At 48.4% G+C, this 20268-nt stretch overlaps 1 protein-coding gene across 2 annotated transcripts in view; it reads left to right on the top strand.

Moving 5' to 3' along the window:
- Positions 1-8397: 8397 nt before the first annotated feature.
- The window catches only part of Cldn14 (claudin 14), an 86546-nt gene continuing 74675 nt past the window's right edge, over positions 8398-20268 (top strand). For both annotated transcript variants that reach the window (XM_005375736.1, XM_005375735.1), the window contains exon 1: positions 8398-8715. The gene's annotated coding sequence lies outside the window, so the exon portion shown is untranslated. The remainder of the gene's footprint in view (positions 8716-20268) is intronic.

Raw genomic sequence — 20268 nt, 5'->3', positions numbered from 1 at the left:
GCTGTCACATCCACATTCCATATAAGAATGTGGGGAAGGGCAAAAGGAGTATTCTTTTCTTATTTAAGACACTCTACTTATATATTATTGGTCTCCTTAAAGTGTAAGGGAGATAAATGGGGTCTTTTAGTCTGAGCTCATTGCTACCCTGTAAAAATCCAATTACGTTTGTAAGAAAGGGAATAAATAAAATGAGATGGCAATTTGAAAACTGCCAGGCAGCTGCAAGTGGTAAATGCGGTGGGGGCTCTGCTCCTAGAATGCAAATGAATTCTTTGAAAATTGGTTTAGTATAGTCTGTGTTTTCTTCTTTTCTAAGCATTGATGCCAAATTAAAAGGTCCACAGAGACTATTATTTCATGTTCAAATATTGTCTCAGACAAAATCATCAGCGTTTTGTTTTGTTTTGTTGATACAGAGTCTCTCACTCTGAATTCCAGGCTGGCCTTGAACTCACTAGGTAGCACAGGTGATCCTCCTGCTTCAGCCTCCAAAGCGCTAGGACCACAGACGAATACCACCGTGCCAGGCTGAAGTCACTAGCTTTTTGCACCTCTCCTGTCTGCTCCTTCACTCTTTCCCAGGGATAAGCTGTGCCCGCAGCTCACGGAAGCTGGAACGAGTTTACTCCCGCTCTAATTTCCCGAGAGACCGGGAGGGCGTGGCCGGCTGTGGCTCTGTCTGATTGGCAGTCCTTGTGGACAGGCGCGGGGATTAGTTACCATCCTTTGTCTGTTTGGCCCTGACACAGAGCGGGGCCTGGAGGTGCTTCACGGATTCCCGAGCGTGCCGGTGCGTTCTTCCCAACTCCCTCTTTCTGGATAAAATCAGCTCCCACCAAGGACGCTGCCTTTTCGGAAGAAGAGACACAAGGATGCTCCGACCAGCTGGGCTGGAGCTGAGGAAGGGTGTGGGGTGCCAGTCCCCAGGGTCAGTGACAGGACCACAGCCAGTGCAGAGGGGGTGACCTGCCAGGACATTCTGTCTGCAGAGTTGGTGGCTGCTGGAGTCGTCACTTAGCCCTCCTAAGGCCAGGCTGTCCATCAGGGGACCCAAGCCTTGGAACCTGCATCCAGCTGAGCCATAGGACAAACATCAGGGCCAGGACCAGGCATCGGGCCTGAGGAGAGATCCCTCCCTTCCTCCCCTCTGCCCCAAAAGCAGATTCAACAGCTCCCCCTCCTTTCAGTTTTGTTCTAAATGTTTGAATAATTGCAGGTACACAAGAAATACCGAAGATGACCAGACACCTCCTGGCCATTTTGCCTCGGCTTCCCCATGGATACATCGCTTGTAACCGCATCTCCAGAAAATAAACACTGGTGCAAACACCTCCTGCAGCAGGACACAGACCTACCCCGTGGGTGACCCGTTTATAACGAATCCTTCTTGCCTTTCTGCTACCTTGAAGCAAAAATCGTGGATAGTAGCAGAGCTTCATGTTACATGCTGTGTCTCTTACGGTTTAGATCTCAAGTGCCCCCAAAAGGCCTCGAGCGTGGGAGGTGACTGGACCGTGGGGGCTGTACTCACCAGTGGACTCATTCATTCAGGAGTTCATGGTGGAATGTGCTGTTGGGAGGTGGGGCCTTGTGGGAGGTGGGGCCTGGTTGGAGGTGGTGGCTGGGGGCGTGGCTTGGAAGGGGACTATTTTTTATTAAGAAACAGGGGCTCACTCTATTGCCCAGGCTGGCCTTGAACTTGCAATCCTCCTGCCTCAGCCCAGCTTCTGGAATTACTGGTATTCTCCAATGCACTGCTCCATTAATTTTCATGACAGTCGTATTCCTGGGAAGCATAGCACAGAATTCACTTTGTGTTCACATGGAGTTTGTTTCCAGGCTCAGGTGCTCATAAGCATGCTCTCCATCTCTGTGGATTGTGCGCGCTAAGGGGAATTCTCTGCTGACAGATCGGTTCTGGGATATGGAACTTCCCAGCTCCCGTCCCCTGGGGTACAGGAAGCCATGCTGCCAATCCAGGCTGTCTTGTTTGATTTCCATGACAGCCCCTAGGGGGCAGTAGCATCCTTATGGGGAACCACCGACCCCCAAAGGCCCTGGGGTCTACCTCCAGGAGGGGGAAGCAAGGAGGCCAGAGGGGAGGAGAAAGCACAAATCAATCACACCTGATGTTCAACCCCACCAGTCAGGCCCTCTCATTAAATTCTCATCACCAGATATAGCGAATAAAAATACTGCCTGAGACTTGCTCCTGGTAGTTAGTACTTGGCATTTATCTGAAATTCTGATTGAACTGAGGGTCCTGTATTTTATCTGCCAAAGGGAGGATAACACGAGAGACCATGGAGAGACACAGATGACTCCCACGCCAACGCGGGGACCAAGGGGACTCTGGGCATGAGGCTGAAAATCCTTCTGCGAGTGTGTTAGTGGGCTTTCTGTTGCTACCACAAAGTCCCCGAGGCAATTAACTTATCAAGAGAGAGGTTTCCTTTAGGTCTCAGTTCTGAGGATCCAGTCTAAGACTGGGTGGCTGCATTGCTTCGGGCCCCCAGTGTGGGTGGCAGATGGCAGTGGTGCGAGTATGTGGAGGAGAAAACCACCCCAGTCATGGGCCAGGAAGCAGAAAGAGGCAGGACGGGTCAGTGTCCCATGGACGCCTTCAGAGTTGCACCTACTGACTAAGGATGTCCCCATCTGGGCCCACCCCTTACAGGTCCACAGAAGGACCATTTTGGGGACCCAATCTTTGGGGGACATTATCCGTATTGCAGCCATAGCAGCAGGGAAGGAGACGTGGTGGCCCTTCCTGGCACTGGAGTGGCCGCTGCTATTCACAGAGCTTCACTTAGGCACAAGGTCCTCGAACAGCCCCTCTAATGTGTGAGGTGACACTATGACCCTGTCAGAGGTGGCTGAGGTGCCAGGGGCTTATGGGACCCGCATCAGCCTTGAACTGAGTCTAAGGGGGGCAGGGCAGGGGTGTGATCCCTGAGGCCGTCGGGAGAGCAGGCATGGGACAGCAGCCAAGAGAAAATCTGCCCCCCCCCCCGTGTGGCTTCTCACAGGAAGAGTCCCAGCACCCCACTTCCCCCACGTGTGATACGGGATGAATTCAGAAGACAGATCACAGGCTCACTTTTTTATCAGAACACATTAATTGTACAGAACAGTGGGTCATTGTGACATTTTCACACATGCGTATAACACCCTTTGATATCCTTCCCCCCAGTACCCTCCCTCAAGTTCCCCTCCCCCACCCCACCCATTCCTGCTTTCTGTCTCCTTTCTTCTCTGGTGTTGCCTCCCCCACCCTAGATTACACGTAGGAGAGAAACCATGAAACACTTGAAATACCTGAAACACTCGGTTTCTGGGTCTGGCTCATTTCACTAACATGATGCTCTCCAGATCTACCCATTTTCCCGCAAATGACTTGACTTTATTCTTCTTTATGGATGCACAGTATATATATACTGTGATATATACCATATTTTCTGTATTCATCTGCTCATGGGCACCTAGGCTGATTCTGTAATTCGATTATCACGAGTTGTGCCACAGTAAACATGGGTATCTCTATTGTATACTGACTGATTCTTTGAGGTCTACACACAGGAGTCATACAGCTGGGTGATGTGGTAGTTCTATTTTTAGTTTTTTGAGGAACCTTCCTACTGATTTCCTAGTAGCTATACTAATTTATATTCTCACCAGCTGCATATAAATAAATGTTCTTTTTCCCTTGCACTCTCACCAGCATTTACTATTTTTTGTATCTTTTTAGAGGGGGGATTCTTGAGACAGGGTCTCAGTAGGTATTGCAGGCTGGCCTTAAGCTCATGGTGATCCTCCTGTCTCAGCATTATTCTTGATAATGGCCATGTTGATTAGAGTGAGGTGAGATCTCAGTGCGGTTTTGATTTGCATTTCCCTGGTGGCTAAAGATGGTGAACATTTTTTCCTGTAATTATTGGCCATTTGTACTTCTTTTGAGAAATGTCTATTCATTTCCTGTGCCCACTTATCAACTGGATTACTTGTTCTCTTGGTGTTAAATTGCTGTGTTCTTTATGTATTGTAGATATTAATCCTCTGTCAGAAGAATAGCTGGCAAAGATTCCTCCTAATATGCAGGCCCCGTCTTCACTCTTTGTTTCTTTGTGCAAAAGCCCTTTCATTTAATGCAATTCCATCTGGCAGTTTTTGCTATTATTTTCTGAGCTATTGGAATTTCCATTTAGGAAGTCATTGCCTATATCTATACCTTGAAGTGTTTCTCCTATAATTTCCTCTAGTAGTTTCAGATTTTCAGCTTTTAAACATTCAGGTCTTTGGTCCCTTTTAGTTGTTTTTTTTTTGTAAGGTGTAAGAGATAGGGATCTAGTTTCAATCTTCTACAGGTAGGTAAGCAGTCTCCCCAGCTTCATTTGTTAAATAGGCTGTCTTTTCTCCAAAATGTTTTTGACTCCTGGGTCAAGAATCAGATGGCAAGATCATTTTGGTAGCCGTGTGGGGGTTTATTTCTGTGTTCTCTATTCTGTTCCTCTGGTCTACATGTCTATTTTTATGCCAACACCATGTTGTTTTTGTTATAGTGGCTTTGTAGTATGTTTTGAAATCAGGTATTGTGATGACCCCCACCTGGTTCTTTTTGCTCAGGATGGCTTTAGCTATGGTGGGCCCTTTGTGCTTGCATGCGAATGTTAGGATTGTTTCCTCTAGTTCTGTGAAGAAGCTCATTAACATTTTGCTGGGGATTGTGTTGAAGCTGTAGGTGGCTTTTAGTAGATGTCTCTTTTAATTCTCCCAACCCATGATCATGGGAGGTCTTTCCATCTTTCTAGTGTCTTCTTCTGTGTTGCATAATTTTCACTGTAGAGGTCTCTCACCTCCTTGGTTATGTTTGTTTCTTTAAAGCTTTTATAAACGGGATTGTTTGCCTGATTTCCTTCTCATCAAGGTCATTCTTGGTACATAGGAAAGCTATCCATTTTATATGTTGATTTTGTATGCTGTGACTTTCTAAAATTTGTTTTTCAGTTCTAAGAGGCTTTTAGCAGGTTCTTTAGGGTTTTCTAGGTATCAAATCATACCACCTGCAAAGTGGAACATCTTGACTTCCTCCTTTCATGTCTGGATCCCCCTTTTTTTCTTTCTCTTGCTTAATTGCTCTGGCTCAATTTTCCCGCAGTCTACTGAGTAAGCGTGGTGAGAGCTGAGACTCTGTCTCATTCCTGATTGTGGAGGAGACGCATGGGCTCGGTCTTTAAATGTTTGATCTGGAGTTCCGGCTTCTGTGGTTTTGAACCGAGATGCTAGCGCCTCCTGGGGGGAACCGGCTCCGTGGCCGGAGATCCCTCTCCACACATTTCCTTCAAAGGAGAGAGTGTTTGCTCTGCTCTCCCCCAGCACCAAAGAAGCAGGTGTGTTTGTGCAGGTCTTGAAGGTATCTTTAAAGCAAACAGGCTTGATAAAATCTTTTCTTTTCTCTCCTCTTCATTCTCCTGTTACTCGTATTGATCTGGGTCTTTCCACAGGCACAGAGTATGCTCGCTCTGTTTGTACATTTCTGCAAATAGATGATCATGGAAACCTATTGTACGGAAACGGGCTCCACTGCAATGAATGAACCGTAACCTGGGGGGTGGCCAGCTACTTCCTCTCCTTTGAGATCTCAGTGTATAGAAGATTTTCGCCACAACACCTTTCCGCAACTTGCTTTTGTTCCTTATTAGGAATGCATGCCACTATCATGGGGTAACGTCCCAGAGGCGAAAGCAATTCCCTCCTTGGCCTTTTATAGGAAGTTCAAGCTTGCCATGGGTCGGGCGAGCTCCTTTTCAGCTTCAGGTATAGATCTGGGCATGTTAAGGAAAGGACTCTCACATAAACGGAAGTGTTGAGACATTCACTGGCGCTAAAAGTCAGCCCTGCATCTTGCTGAGGTCTTCGGGGCATCTAATAAATAGCACACTTTCCCCTGCATGAGTCCTGACCTACACGGGACATGAAATAAAGGAAGACAGCCAACAGAGCCCCACAGAGCACCTCCACAGCCCACAGAGTCTAGGTTGGGGGATGTGGCTTGTATTCATGAACAAATGAACTCCCTCATGCAGACCCAGGGAGGGCTGCAGTCACCTGCTGTGGGCCAGGGGACACCAAGAGTGGCCAGCAAACATCTGGAGCAGGAAGGGTGTTCCCTGGAGCCTTCAGTTCAGCCCAGCAGGCAGCTACCCATGTGGGCGCCGTGGAGAGGCAGTGCAGGAATGGCAAAACCAGGTACCAGGCTGTCACTAGACCTGTGCAAACAGTGGCAGGGGTGGGTGTCCTGTGTTTGACCTCCACACAGATGCCTGCATCTCCGGATGCTTGCGGCCCTCCCTGGTCTGCCCACTCCATCCCTACCAGAGCCATGGGTCATGGCACCCAGGCTGCAGTGCAGAGCGACAAGGAGGCCCCCAGTGGCTCCTCAGGCCCTTCTGGTGGTGCCCTCTGCATCTGGGGTTGGCTTCCACCCTTCCCCCAGCCCTGCCTGCCCTGCTGTCTTACCAGGCCTGGCCTGTGGAAGAAGGAGAAATGCAAGACTTAGTTCAAGCACTGCTATAGGCAGCAGGACTATGGGTCACTGAGGGTTTGTGAGAATTGGCTTGTGCTCCTATTCTGCCCTTTGCAACCACTAGAACCGTGGAGGTACAGGGCAGGAGACCCAGGCCTTGGGTCTCAAGATGTCATCATACCTTATTGGCTAGTAATTCTTGTACCAGTTAGCTTTTGCTGTACATACCAAATGATCCCAAAATTAATGGCTCAAAATACCAGGGCATTGATTATATCTCATAGTTCTGTGGGCTGAGTGACCAATTCCAGTGTAAGCCAGCTCAGCTGGGGCTGGTGGTCGAGGATGCCCTCTCTCCATGTCTGGGACCGCAGGTGGAAGGCTAGGATGGTTGGAGCCTCCCTCTCCACATACTCTCTCATCTCCCAGGAAGCCAGCTAACACTTGTTCCAGGCTAGCTAAAGGATTCCCAGGAACAGAAGGCAAGCCCAGCACCCACACCCTTCAGATCTCTGCTGGTGTCATATTTTCTAACCTCCCATTGGCCAAACCAAGTCACACAGCCAAGCTCAAATCAAAAAATGGAGAAATAAACTCCACTTTCTGAGGGGAGTATCTGTGATGTCACATTGCAAGGGCATGGATAGAAGGAGGGGAGAATGGGGAACCATTTATAATCATGACTGGCAAGGCGTCCTTCTAGGCACTTTGTAGCTATTCTCTTCTTAATTCTTGCAAGATCAAATCAGAAGCTGAGAGAATCAATATACTCATCCAAGGCTGTGCAGGCAGTGAGCAGCAGAGCTGGGATCCAACCTGAGCTTACCTGGCTCCAAGATTGGTTTGCTCTGGAGCCCACGTGCTGAATTGACCCGGCACCAGGACAGAGTCTCACAGGCCAAACTGCTAGTGTACATTACACTGTGGGTTCAACTGGAATGGTGAACAGAAAAGAACAATGAACAAGAGGACAAAGGAGGGCTGGGGATTTAGCTCAGCAGCAAAGCGCCTGCCTGGCAAGGGCAAGGTCGTGAGTTCGATTCCTGGTACCGGAAGAAAAACAAACGAACCAACAAAAACAAAACTGGAACAAGAGAAAAAGGACAATGACCAAGGGAAGAAAGAAGAATGAACAAGGGAAGTCAGCAGTGAACACAGATGGGCACGCCAAGCCTAAAGCCAAGCTCTAGAGTAAACTGGGGCCCACTAGGTGGCCCAGTGGGCTGACCAATGGGCAGGACAGCTACACTCTCTAGACACCCGAGCTTCGGCCGAGCAATGGAGACCATAACGGCCACCTGGTTTGGTTCATTAGGCTAAAGTCAATATGGGAAAATGGAGGACAAGCTTTGGAAAGTGACTGGGCAGAAAAGGCACAGAGAAAGAAGTTTCTTGACCCCTCACCTTTCCCAGATAACAGCTTCGGCAGTGATCTTTACATCCCCCACACTCTTTCTCTCTTTAGAGCCTCACAGGCCTTTCCGGTGCCTAAGGAGTCGCTTCCTGTGTGTGCTTCTCCTCACCTCCCAGGCGGATCCCACGCATCGCCCCCCTCTTTCTCTCCTCTCCCATGTGACCCGCGGTGCTGGTCCTTCCGCCATATGCATTTTTCCCCTGGCCCTTCACACCCTTGCTTCTCCTTTGGATTTCCTCCTGATCCCCAGCGCCAGTCTCAGCCAGGGCTTTCGTCTGACTTTGAACACCCAGAGGCACTCGTGGTGACTGACAACAATGAGGCCTCAGAGAACAGGTCACTTGAGCTGGGGAGACGTCAGCGAAAGCCTCTTAACATTTGATTGGCCTTTTGTTAAGAGAATGGTGACTCTGTGCGCTGGGCCCGAGAGACACTGGCCCCTTTTCAGAGTGGACAGAGCTGGGATGGCATGCACTGAAAGGGCAGCGTTGATAGCTGAAACTAGGTGTGCCACAGCGCAGGGTCGGGGCCGTGCGGGGGCACACTGGCCAGCAGCCAGGAGCCCAGCAGCCCCAGGAAGGACGAGCCACGGAGGCCCGGCTGGAAGCCAGGTGGAGCTCATTGGTGCTGAGAGCGACCCAGAGCACATGCAACCCCGCCAGGCAGTGTCAAGAGCAGAGGACACCTGTGCCAGAGGTCGAGTACGATGTCCGGGAGGAGGCCCCCGCGGGTACTCGGACGTAGTACCAGACTTGACTGGGGGCACATCCACACGGTGAGTGGCATCTGTTTGGTTTCATTCTGAGTTTTGAGTTTTGTCAACTGCAGAAGGTCAAAATAATTACAGCGAGCAGATGAACTGGAAGTGGGGTAGGCAAAGCGGTAAAGAAGGGAAAGATGGAAGGCAGGAAGGGCAGAGAAATTCCGTGTGTCTTAGCAAGTAGATCGGGTCAACAACTCGCTCTCCAGTTTGTTTTGCCCAGCTCTGGAGAGGTGTATGTACCTGGACTCGAGGTGGTGTCTGCAAAGCCTACCTACTCTCTTACTGCGCTCTGCTGACAAGGAAGGGTCGGTTCGTGTTCCAATCATTGCGTACAGGGAAATGGAATCCTCATTTTGGGTTATACAGACGTTGCTTTCCTATAGACTAATGGGAAGGTTGGATTCAAAAGGAATGAAAAACTCCAATGGGCTTCTGGACCGTGCGAGGGACTCAGGGGTCCTTGTGGAAATATCTCTGTGTCCTCCATTAAGGGTTCCAGAAAGCCAGGCTCCCCAGGTCTATCTCTGAGCTCATCTTGCCAGAAAGATAGGTGATATTCTTATTTATGCTCCCCAAGCAAGGGGGCTGCCCCCTCGCTGTGAAACCAGGTAGGAATCCAGAATATCACCAACAATGGCAGTGTTAGACCTCAACTCCTTAAAAAGCCACTGAGCGCCAAGAATCATACGCGAGAATCAGCTGATAAACAAGGCTTGTGTTTTCAGTGACAAGGGCTGTCCCCACTGTCAGCACCACACTCGACGGCTCACCTGCTTACGGTCCCATCTGTTCCCTTTTGCTAACGTGAAGTGAGGTGCCACCGGAGCTTGGATCTTGGGGACAAAGCATCCAGATTCAAACCCCAGCTGCGCAGCTGGCTACATCTAAATCACTTGATCTCCCTTTGCCACCATTGTTTTTTGAAAAATGGGGTGAGCGATTGTCATGACCTCCTAGGAAACAGAGAGGTAAAAATTGGTTAATATAAATAAATTGCATGAACTAGTACCTGGCACATAGTAAAGGCTCAACCCGTGTTGTCTTACTACTGGCTAATACCATGGCATTGCTCAGCACAGGGTGAGGTGGAGAGCCCAGGGAGAAGCCCGGGGCTCCGAGGACCCTGGACACCACAGAATGGCAGATGAGACAATGACAGCATAGCAAGCATCAATAACCCAGCGTCAGTGTAAAAGTAGAAACCTAAATTCAATAAAAATAACACATGGTGAGCAGAATTCTATAGGAAGATGACAGTGACACGGTTCCACCCATTTTCTGTTCTTAGGGAGAGATGAGCACATCCTTTTTTCAGTTTGATTTTTTTTTTTTTTTTTTTTTTGAGACAGGGTCTCACTATGCAGTTCAGGCTGCCCTTGAGCTTACTGTGCAGCCCAGGCTTTTCTCGAACTTGCAACAATCTTCCTGCCTCAGCCTCCTGAATGTGGAGATTACAGGCCTGTGCCACCACACCTGGCTGATCTTTTTATAAAAGTGGTTTTATTTCTTAAAACTGCCTCCCCTGCCTGGCAAGTGTAAGGTCCTGAGTTCGATTCCAGGTACCAAAAAAAAAAAAAAGAAAAGAAAACTGCCTCCACCAGTAAGTAACAGTCATGGGGGGTGGTGCAGGATACGGGGAAGGAAGGGAGCAACAAAGGAAGGGAAGGAGGCATGGAAACTGGGTCAGCGGCTTCACAGCCTTCCTTGCCTGTGTCCTCGGAAACTTACCTGGAATGTGAAAGCATTTAATCAACTGTAATCACCTCACTTGTCCTTTGGCAAAGGAGAAAAGACGGTTCTTTGTGTTAGGGAAGTGCGCGCCATAGACAGGATATTCTGTTGTTCTTTCAGTCAGAGCAATTTCAGAGGAATAGAATTCCAAGAATTTCAAATAAGGCTGTATGACCCTCACCACCGTAAGAGGCGTGTACTTCACAAGGAACATTGTAGAGAAAGTGAAAACAAGTTTACGCATTTAACACTTCCCCCCTTAATACTTTCCTCCTTTATGTTAAAAATGTTTATTTAGGTATGGTTATCATACATGACGCGCACAGCAAGCAGACATGCAGTTCAAGGTGTTTGAGAATGTTCTACATTGTCTATCCTAAGATATAGAACATTTCTCATTAGGCCAGAAACTTCCCTCCGGTCCCCGGTGGTCAGTCCTCTCTCATCATGTTCTGATTTCCGTATCTAAATTGCTTTTGTTTTTATCTGGATTTTCTCTGAACAGAATGAGATCGTGTACATCCCTTTGTGCTTAATTGCTTCAGCTTAGCATGTTGTCCTTGAGATTTATCTGCCACAGGGTGTTTCGGTGGGCCTTTCTTTTCCATTGCAGAATGGTATTCTGTTGTGTAAACACGATATATCCAGTTTTGAAATACTATTACATAGGGTTTCATTTCCACGGAGTTACTTCGTCATTTTTGTGAAAAATCAGTTGGCTCTCTATATATTGCCTATTCTGCAACTGTTTTACCCAATTGATTTATATTTTGATCTTTATGCTAATACCTTCCCATCTCAACTTCTGTAGCATTATGATATTTCTAGAGATCATATAGTGTAAGTCCTCTGAATTTCTTTCATTTTCAAAATCACTTCAGATATTAAAATATCTAAATATCTAATATCCCATATATTTCCATATAAATTTTAGGATCAGATCATTTATTTCTTCAAAATTCATCTGCTGAAATGTTGGATACAGTTGTGCAGAGCCAATGCATACATTTAAGGAAAATAGAGATCTTTATAATATGGAGATTTCCAACTCATGAACATGGTATATTCCGCCTCTTTCATTTTTCTCAGAAATGCTATGTAGTTTCTGTGCACAGATCTTATATATCTTCCATTAACTTTATTCCGAGGGCATTTATTTGAAGTTTGTGGTGCCACCGTAAATGATTTTTTTTTTAAACTTTCATGTTCAAGTGTTTGTCATGGGCATATAAAAATACAACTGATTCTTATATTTTGACTTTGCATTTATGACCCTGGTAAAAATCATGTAATTCTACCGATATTTTTGTAGAATTTTCTTAACACAAAACATATAATTTAAGACTGATTACATAGTAAATAAATTAAGAACCTAAATGTCCTCGTTTTTACCATGTATTAATACACTTGCCTCCAAAGGTTTTATTGCTGGTGGCTGTGGTGATGATAGTTTTGATGGGGATGATTTATAGAGAGGAAAGAGATCATAAAACAAATCTTTCATGTCAGTTGCAGAATCTCAAAGCCATGTGGTTAACCTTCTCCATCCACACTCAGACTTGAAAGGTTCCTAAGGCTTGGTAACTTTTCATGCCCACAGCCTTGTCTGCATACTTTTCAATTACAGGAGCTCCAGCCTCCATACCCAGTACTGTATGTTTTCTCCAGTTCTTACAGTGTGTTTCTGTACATAGGGACAGAGTAGACACTATCTTAAAATACCCTCTGAGAAATAATAAATACCTACTAGTTGTCATTTGGTAAATGGCATCCTCAGTTTTCCTGTGGAGCAGGAAGGAGCAATATTGGAAATAATGAAAGGTATCGTTTAGGAACATCTGCTATACACCCGCAGCTGAGCTTAGCAATCTACACACATCGCCTCATTCATTCCACTCAAAGGAATGAAGTTAGGATCATCCTCAGACCCATTTCACAGCTGAGGAAACTGAGGCTTAGTAAGTCGTTCACCACCTCACCAGCTTCACAAGTAGCAGAGACTAGATTTGAATAAAAGTTCCAGAACTCTGCAGCACAGCCTGACCAGTGTGTTTTAATGCACTGGTTTAAAAATGAACATAATTTCCTCCATGCTGTGTACATAGAAAAGGAACCTAGCCAGCTTTGAGAACCCTTAGGCTGATAAGAAATGATGCCAACTTTCATTTCTTACCACGTGATAGGTCGTGGGTTGCTGATAAACCTCCTGGTTCAGGTGACAAAGTATAGTAGGTACCAAGAGGATCAAGTTCTACTCTTTACTCTTTGGTCACGTGGAGACCTGTGAGGGGCGTGGAGCTCCATGGCCGGAGAAACAGCGCCACCCCAGACTCTGTGAACATCGGGTCACCCGCGGTGCCATGGGCCACGGGCCACGGGCCACGTTACCCCAAGTCCTAAGGGGCCGCGTTAGCTTGTGGCTGCTCCCCGCTGGCTGGGGCACACATGCAGACTCTCACACCTGGAACCCACACAGGACCCCTGCACAGATTCAGGTTACCCCGGGCTGGGGTTACACAGTGACCCCCAAACCAAAGCAAACAAACCCACGCACAGGCAGTAAAAGCCTGGGGTAACAAGCCCGGAGCGCCCCGGCTTCAGGATTGCAAACAGTTCCCCCGTCCACGACAGATTACGGAGTCATAAACAGCACCCTCGTAAAAAGAAACCTGGTGCGTTCCCGGCAGGCTGGAGTTGGCAATGCCACTGCCAGATCTTATTTCATGCTAGGAGGAGGAACGGGCTTGCAATGATTCTGCTAGAATCCATCCTTTGCTGATCCTTCCCAGTTAACTGCATGGCCATGGGGTTTTTAAAAAAATAATTTAAATTTTTCTATATGTTGACATTTACCCTTCATATATTAGAAATGCAAAGGGGAGCAGGGGTTTTTTATGATCTCTGATGACATTCCAAGAAAATGTCACTCACCGGTACCAGCACTCTCCTGGAATCTCCGGTGTGGGGGACCGAGTCTGGCAGGCTCTGTCTCCATCAATCAGGGCCCGCAGGGAATGGTATGTACTTCAGCTCCAAAGGGCTTGGCCCCCGACAATCCCATCTTCTCCATTTGTGGGTGAGTTTGAAGCTCACTCCCCCTCAGCCTGCTGGAAACCTTCCAACTCTAAGACACGCTCCAGATCCTGGGCTCCATGAACTAGGATTCGAGGGCGAGAAGGAATAAGATTGTGCTAAACTTTGAAGTTCATGTTTTGAGGTTTTTTTTTAAAGTCAGCCTGAACACATCGGCCATGTCGTGGGCAAAGAAAGCAATAGCAAAACATTTTTTAATCAAATCTTTGCTTCACATAGTAGAAGCTCTCCATTACAAAACACATAAGGGGAATATTAAAAACATCTTAAGCCAAGCATGGTGGTGCAGACCTGTTGTCTCAGCTAATATGGAGGCTGAGGCAGGAGGATCACTGGAATCCAAGATTTTAAAGTCAGCCTCAGCCACACAGTGAGACCCCTTTCTCAAAACAAAATGAAAACAAAGCTACTTTTATTGTGGTTCCTTATATAATTTCAGCCACACATGACGTAACAACAGCAGTAAGGGTGTGTCCTATTCTCTGCAGGGCTTTTTTTCCAACTTAAATTATTTCTAAACTGCACCAGTAATATCGCTATTTTCACAAAACCCTCAAGAATATGTGATTTTCTGGACAGAGCGATTGGATTATTTGGTTTAAAAATGTATTCCCTGGGGCTGGGGATTTAGCTCAGCGGCAAAAGCGCCTGCCTGGCAAGCGCAAGGTCGTGAGTTCGGTTCCCGGTACCGGAGAAAAACCAAAAAAATAAAAAAATAAAAAATAAAAAATAAAAATGTATTCCCTGAGGTTTTCATTTTAAAAATATTTGTTTCCCAGCACCCTCTTCTTTTGGCTCTATATTGTAAAAAATTAAACACAGAAAAGAATGTAGTGTGGTAACATCTGTGCACACGCTATCCAGATTTAACAATTATTACTATTTGGCTGCATTTGCACCAATCTGTTCTTGTTGCAATTCAAGGTAAATTATAGACATAATTCTAGACAAAGGATGTAGCTCAGCAGCACAAGTGCCTGCCTGGCAAGCGTGAGGTCCCGAGTTTGATTCCCAGCACCAAGTAAGAACAAAAAAAACAAACAACTACAGACATAGGTGCAGCTGTGTAGTAACCACTCTCTGTGACAGGAGACACTAGGATGCATTGCTAGAAACGAAAATATATCCACTCCGTAGCCACACACCGCGTCTTCGGTCTTTACCATCGCCTGCGGCTCACTAGGCGTTAGATCTCGAGAACTGATTAAATTCAGGTTAAACTTTTTTTCCAGGAAACTCTCATTGCTGATGCTGGGCTCTTCATATTCTTTCCTGTCATCCCAGCACTCTGGAGGCTGAGGCAGGAGGATTGCTGTGAGCTGGAGGCGAGCCTGGGCTACAAAATGAGTTCAAGTCCAGTCTGAACTAGGTAGCAAGACCCCGTCTCAAACGCAGAAACAAAACAAAAAGAATAGCCAAGGAGACATTTGTGAGAGCAGGGGAAGGAGACAGGAAGGCGCTGCACGGAAGCTATAACTTCGGGTCTGTAAAGCGTCAGACCCGAGCGCAGAAAGTTCTGCAGAACTGCTCCATTCGGCCGTAGGAAAGGGAAAGTCTGAGCTGTGGATTTAGTGGTCAGTGGATTCCAGTGACAGTCAGGGCCGTAACAAGGGCCTGTCCAGCAGCATCATTTTTCCCTAGCCCTGGCCTGAATTTTCTTGTTTCTTTTTTTGTCTTGTTGAGACAGGGTCTCACTATGCAGCTCAGGCTGGCCCTGAGCTCACTTTGTAGCCCATGGCCTGAATTTTTGAAGGACTTTGAGGTAGGTGTGTTCAAAAGAAGAGGAAGGAGCGTAGATCAGTAACTTTCTCTGGTTCTGTCTTACACTTGGATTTTAATCTTCTACGGTGTCGTCACCAAAAACACCCAAGGGACCACTCCCAGCCCTCCTGGCCCCCATCCCCATGCTAGGGGCCCCAGGAAGCCCAAAGGGAGCCCCAGAGCAAGGTCCGACCATGGAAGAGGTCCCACACCAGGTCCCAGTGGCTGAGGCTCGTTTCCCCTTCTTGCTCCACCACTGGCGGGCACCCTGAAGTGGGTGGGTGTCCGAGCTGGCATCCATGCAGCCCCACGCTGCGGGGGACCTTGTCTTCCTCCCCAGCCCTGCTCCACCGCCCAAGCCCCTTGGGCCCTGCTTACTGCAGCTCCCTCCCCATCAAGCTGCTCGCCTTATCCACCCAGCGGCTCCCGCTTTCCGTTACTCTTCCGCTCCTGGGTCCTTGGAGCTGGGCGCTTCCTGGGTCTCTCCCGCCGCCTTCCTCTTGGCCTCTCTCTACCAGCAGCGCAGATTTTCTTGTCTGCCTCTGCCTCATGGTGAGCGCCCAGGAGAAGCAGGAATGCTCGTTCCAGATCGCTCTTGCCTGATGCCGGGCGGGTACTAAGGAAATGTCTTCTGGGTGGGAGACATGAAAATAACAACGAGTGTCTCTGCCTTATCCTCAGGAACATGCTGATTTCCTTCCTTCCCCTTTCTGGCCACTATAGGCTGAGCTGATTTTGCTCAAATCACCCTGACTGAGACCCGCCTGGGACTTGGGGTGAGTGGAGCCTGGACAGTTCCAGACTTAAAGGAAGAAAACTCTCTGTAGATGAAGCCTAGCCAGGGAGGACATTTGCAGGACCAAGAGCACTGCGGTAAAAGCTGAACTAGTAAAGCTCCACCCAATACACAGACCCTTTCACCTCCTCCCCAAGTGAAAGCGGCCGTGGAATCGTGCTTCGGTGAGGGCGTGCCCAGGAGTCGAGTGCTCCGGGATGTGTGCCTGGACATAAATCAGCGGTTCCCAGTTCGGACGGCAGCATTCCACAGCACCCATTAATCTGCGGTTGGCTCCTCTCAAGTCCGGGGGACTCTCTGGATTGCGCTGTCTCTAATTGAAGCGGCTTGCCTTGGAGAATGACTGCTTTCTGACATCCACTTTCCCTTCCGAGGGTGGACGGCAAACAAACACGGCAGAAGGGAATCAGAGTCCATTCTCCACAGCCTGTCCGTGGGGACGCACGTGCCTTGACCTTTCCCAAGCTCCAGGCGGGACAAGCTGCTCCCGCCAGGCCTGTACTTGTTGGTGGGTCCTGGATGCTGGCTTCCTTCCTCCAGACTCTGAGGTCTATGTAGCTGATGAGACCATGGCTGAAGATTGATTCACAATGGCAAAGAGACGGCCTCTGGCACCTTTCATGTTCAGCTTTGCTTTTATCGCAACCTTCACGCTCCTGGGAGCTTGGAGTTTGTAATCAGCCTCGTGGCTGCAAGCGCCTCCTCCGACCCAACGGCAGGCGATGTCTTCCGGTCTGCTCACCCGTCACCCTGAGGCCCTTCCTAATTCATGCTCCTGGGCCCAACCACCCGGGCCCGCCAATGCCAGGTTAATCTGGAGGGAAAGTGGGCCTGGAGAGCACGGGCCACCTGACTGCCTGAGTCATTCGGGGCCCTGGCCCATGGGGCATCTCATAAATCAGAGAAGCAGCAGCTTGTGTGGGGAGGCTGCTGTGACCTGCGGAGTCACTGCCAGGGTCCACTTTCACCAAAAAGTTACTAAAATTTCTGTAGAAACCAGAAGGACATGATTTGGTGCTGCTGTGATTTGTTTGTAGAATTGGTTGATTTTTGACCCAGTCTTACAAATCAAAGACTGATGTTCTCAATTTTATTTTTCACTTAGTGTTTTTTGTTTGTTTGATTGGTTGGTTAGTTTTGGTTTTTTGAGACAGGGTCTTGCTATATAGGTCAGGCTGGCCTTTAAATCACTGTGTAGCTCAGCCTGGCTTCAAACTCACCATGATCTTCCTGCCTCAGCCTCCTGACTGCTGTAATTACAGGCACGCACCAACACACCCAATCAAAGTTCTCCATTTTTCTAAAGATGTATTGCTTTGTTTACATCTGTTTTATCAACTCTTGTGCCTAAGTGCCTTACAAATATTAACTCACTTTATTTTCTAACAATCCTATAATGCGGCTCCCACCGGTCTCTCTTTTATATATCTGATGGGAAATCATTGGTTATATCGTTAAGGATACATCATTTTCCCCATTCCTGTGTTAAGATTCCCCTGACAAACTGGTTTAAGCATCTCACTCTAGGTCCCAGTCCCATCAGTGACTGAAGCAAGATTTACTAATTCCCTTCGGGATGATAGACACAAAATGCGACATGCTAACATGATAAAACCCTCTTAATAATTTCCATAAGAGTAGTGGCTTCAGGTTTCAGTGGTTTTCAAATAACCTTAAGGAATCAAACCGGACTGAAAAACAACTGTGGAAAAGAAGAGAGAATTACAGACAGTACAGTCCAAGCTGGCCTTGACCCCTGGTGACCGACGTCTTTAATCAAGTCCTGACCACGTGCTGCGCTGCCCCCTTGGCTCCTGATTTCTGTTCACCGTGAGCAGCTGGGCCTGTGTGGAGAGGAAATCTAGTCACGGGGCCGGCTGTGGGGCAGAGCCCAGCGCCATGTACCAAGGGGCCGTGCGGCCTGAGGGTGCGGACAGTCTTCAGCATGGGCTGGTGCCTGCGCCTGCTTGATTCTCTCTCTCTCTCTCTCTCTCTCTCTTTTTTTTTTTTGTCTTTTTGGGACAAAGGTTCACTATGCAGTTCAGGCTGGCCTTGAACTCACTCTGTAGCCCAGGCTGGCCTGGAACTCACAGTGATCCTTCTGCCTCAGCCTCCCAGAGTGCTAAGATTACAGGCGTGCGCCACCACACCCAGCGTGGTTTTTTTGTTTTTTTTTTATTCTCATGATGATCATCTCGTTCTAAGTCTGCCTTCAGTGATGCTAAGCTGGTAGATGCCGTTGTTCCTGGTGGGTCTTCATGGATGCTGGCGAGTACCTTGGAGTAGGGCTACGCTGCCACCACCAGCTCACCCTTATGTGCACTGGGAAGGGAAGTCTTAAGCCTCAGAGATCTTTCCTGCAAGGCAGGAGCACCTATTAAACAAAGAACAAAAGAGACAGTTGAGAAAAGTGGAGATCGTGGCCTTCTGCAAGACTGCGGGGCTGCCAGGTGTGGTGGTGCACGCCGGTGACCCCTGAACTCGGGAGGCTGAGGCCCTGTCTGGTGACAACCTCGGGCCTATTCTCCCAGCAGCAGGAAGAGACAGGTAGCTGCTTTCCTGTCGCACCTCAAATCCACCCCGTGTCTCCTTTAGCACAGGCTGGGGACAGTCCCCCCCATCCCAAACAAGATCTGCTGTGGGTGAGAGATTCTGGGGAGAGAGCAGAGCTCGTAGTTGTGGCTTAAGTGTGACCCCCCAACCCTTCTCCAAGTTCACGCTTTGGAAACTTCACCCCCAAACTCATGTTAAGGGTGTTTGGAGCAGGAGCTCCTCAGCACGGGATGCAGGCTTCACACGGGGAGGAAGGGAGCTGGAGCTGGGGCATTCGTTCTCTGTCACCCTGGGGTGCCCTCCACCAAGTCATGACACGGCTCGCAGGTCCCCTAGGTACCGGGCAGTGGCAGCACTGTGCCCTTGGACTTCTCGGCCTCCAGAAGCACGAGTCAAAAAGACCTAAAAACCTTCTTATTTTTAGTGGTGCTGGGTCTTAAAGCCAGGCCTCTGCACAAGCTCCTCCAGAGCGCCAGCCTCGGCCCCTTGAACCGCTGTTCTTTATAACGACCGAGTCGGTGCCGTTCAGTGATAGCAACGGGACCCGGACAAGGCCCTCATTCTTCTGTAATTTGTGTCAGTGGGAGGAAAATATTGCGACAACTGTATCGCTGCAGTAGCAAACCAGGATAAGCTGAGTGGCTTAAAACTGCAAATGAACCATTGTGTAGCCGTGGAGGTCGGAAACAGCTCTCACTGGGTAAAGTCCAGGCACTGCCAGGGCTGTGCACCTTTCTGGAGCCGCTAGGGGCCCATGTATTTGCTGGGCTTTTTTAGCTTCTAGAGGTCTCCAGCGTCCTTGGCCTGTGGCCCTTCAAAGCCAGTGGTCGGTCACATCCTTCTCACTCTGGGTCCCTTGCGTCCTGCCTCCACGCTGCTCTCTCCTGAGCTGTAACGAGCCTAGTAACTCCTTGGGCCACCCGTATGGCCTGCTGGTTGTAAAGTCAGTGGTTGGCACCCTTAATTCCATGGGCATCTTTAGTGGGGAGTTATTTTGCCTACGACATCGACACATGTCACGTCAGGACACCCTGGAAGTGACTCTCCCCCTGCCTCTGCTAGGAGTCCACCACAGCTGTTATCCAAAGGCTGAAACTGCTTCTGCTCTAATACTAAAAATGGTGTCCCTGTGCCTGTCGTCCTGAGGACCCAGATCGGAGGTGCCGGTTGCTGTTCGTCTCCAAAGGGCGGCTCCATCCAGCTCCCGGATGTATGCGCTTCTCTGAGGGCTTTTTCTTTCTGAGGGCATGAGTATAGCTGGAGCCTCCCGGGCGCCTGTTCCCTGCACACGGCCTCACACACAGCACACGGAAATCACATGGATCCAGAGAAAGAACACAGGCAGCCTGCTTGACACGCGTCCTGGACACACACCAGATTTCTGTAATGGAAAATTAATCCAGTCAGCTTTCCATACCCATGGATTCAACCAACCTCGGATGAAAGCTCCTCAAGAGATAATTGCATCTGCACGGGACATATGCAGACTTCTTCCTTGTCACTGTTCCCTAGATGATACATTACAACTCTTCACGTAGCACTTATATTGCATTAGGTGTTATAAGTAACCTAGCAAAGATATGAAGTAGGGAAGATATACAGAGGAAACAGGCAAATGTCATCATTTTATA

The sequence above is a fragment of the Chinchilla lanigera genome, unplaced genomic scaffold (genome assembly GCF_000276665.1).
Source record: "Chinchilla lanigera isolate Chin_1 unplaced genomic scaffold, ChiLan1.0 scaffold00006, whole genome shotgun sequence".
Classification (NCBI taxonomy): domain Eukaryota; kingdom Metazoa; phylum Chordata; class Mammalia; order Rodentia; family Chinchillidae; genus Chinchilla; species Chinchilla lanigera.
The sequence above is the reverse complement of the archived record's forward strand: the minus strand, read 5'-3'. Positions and strand labels throughout refer to the sequence as shown.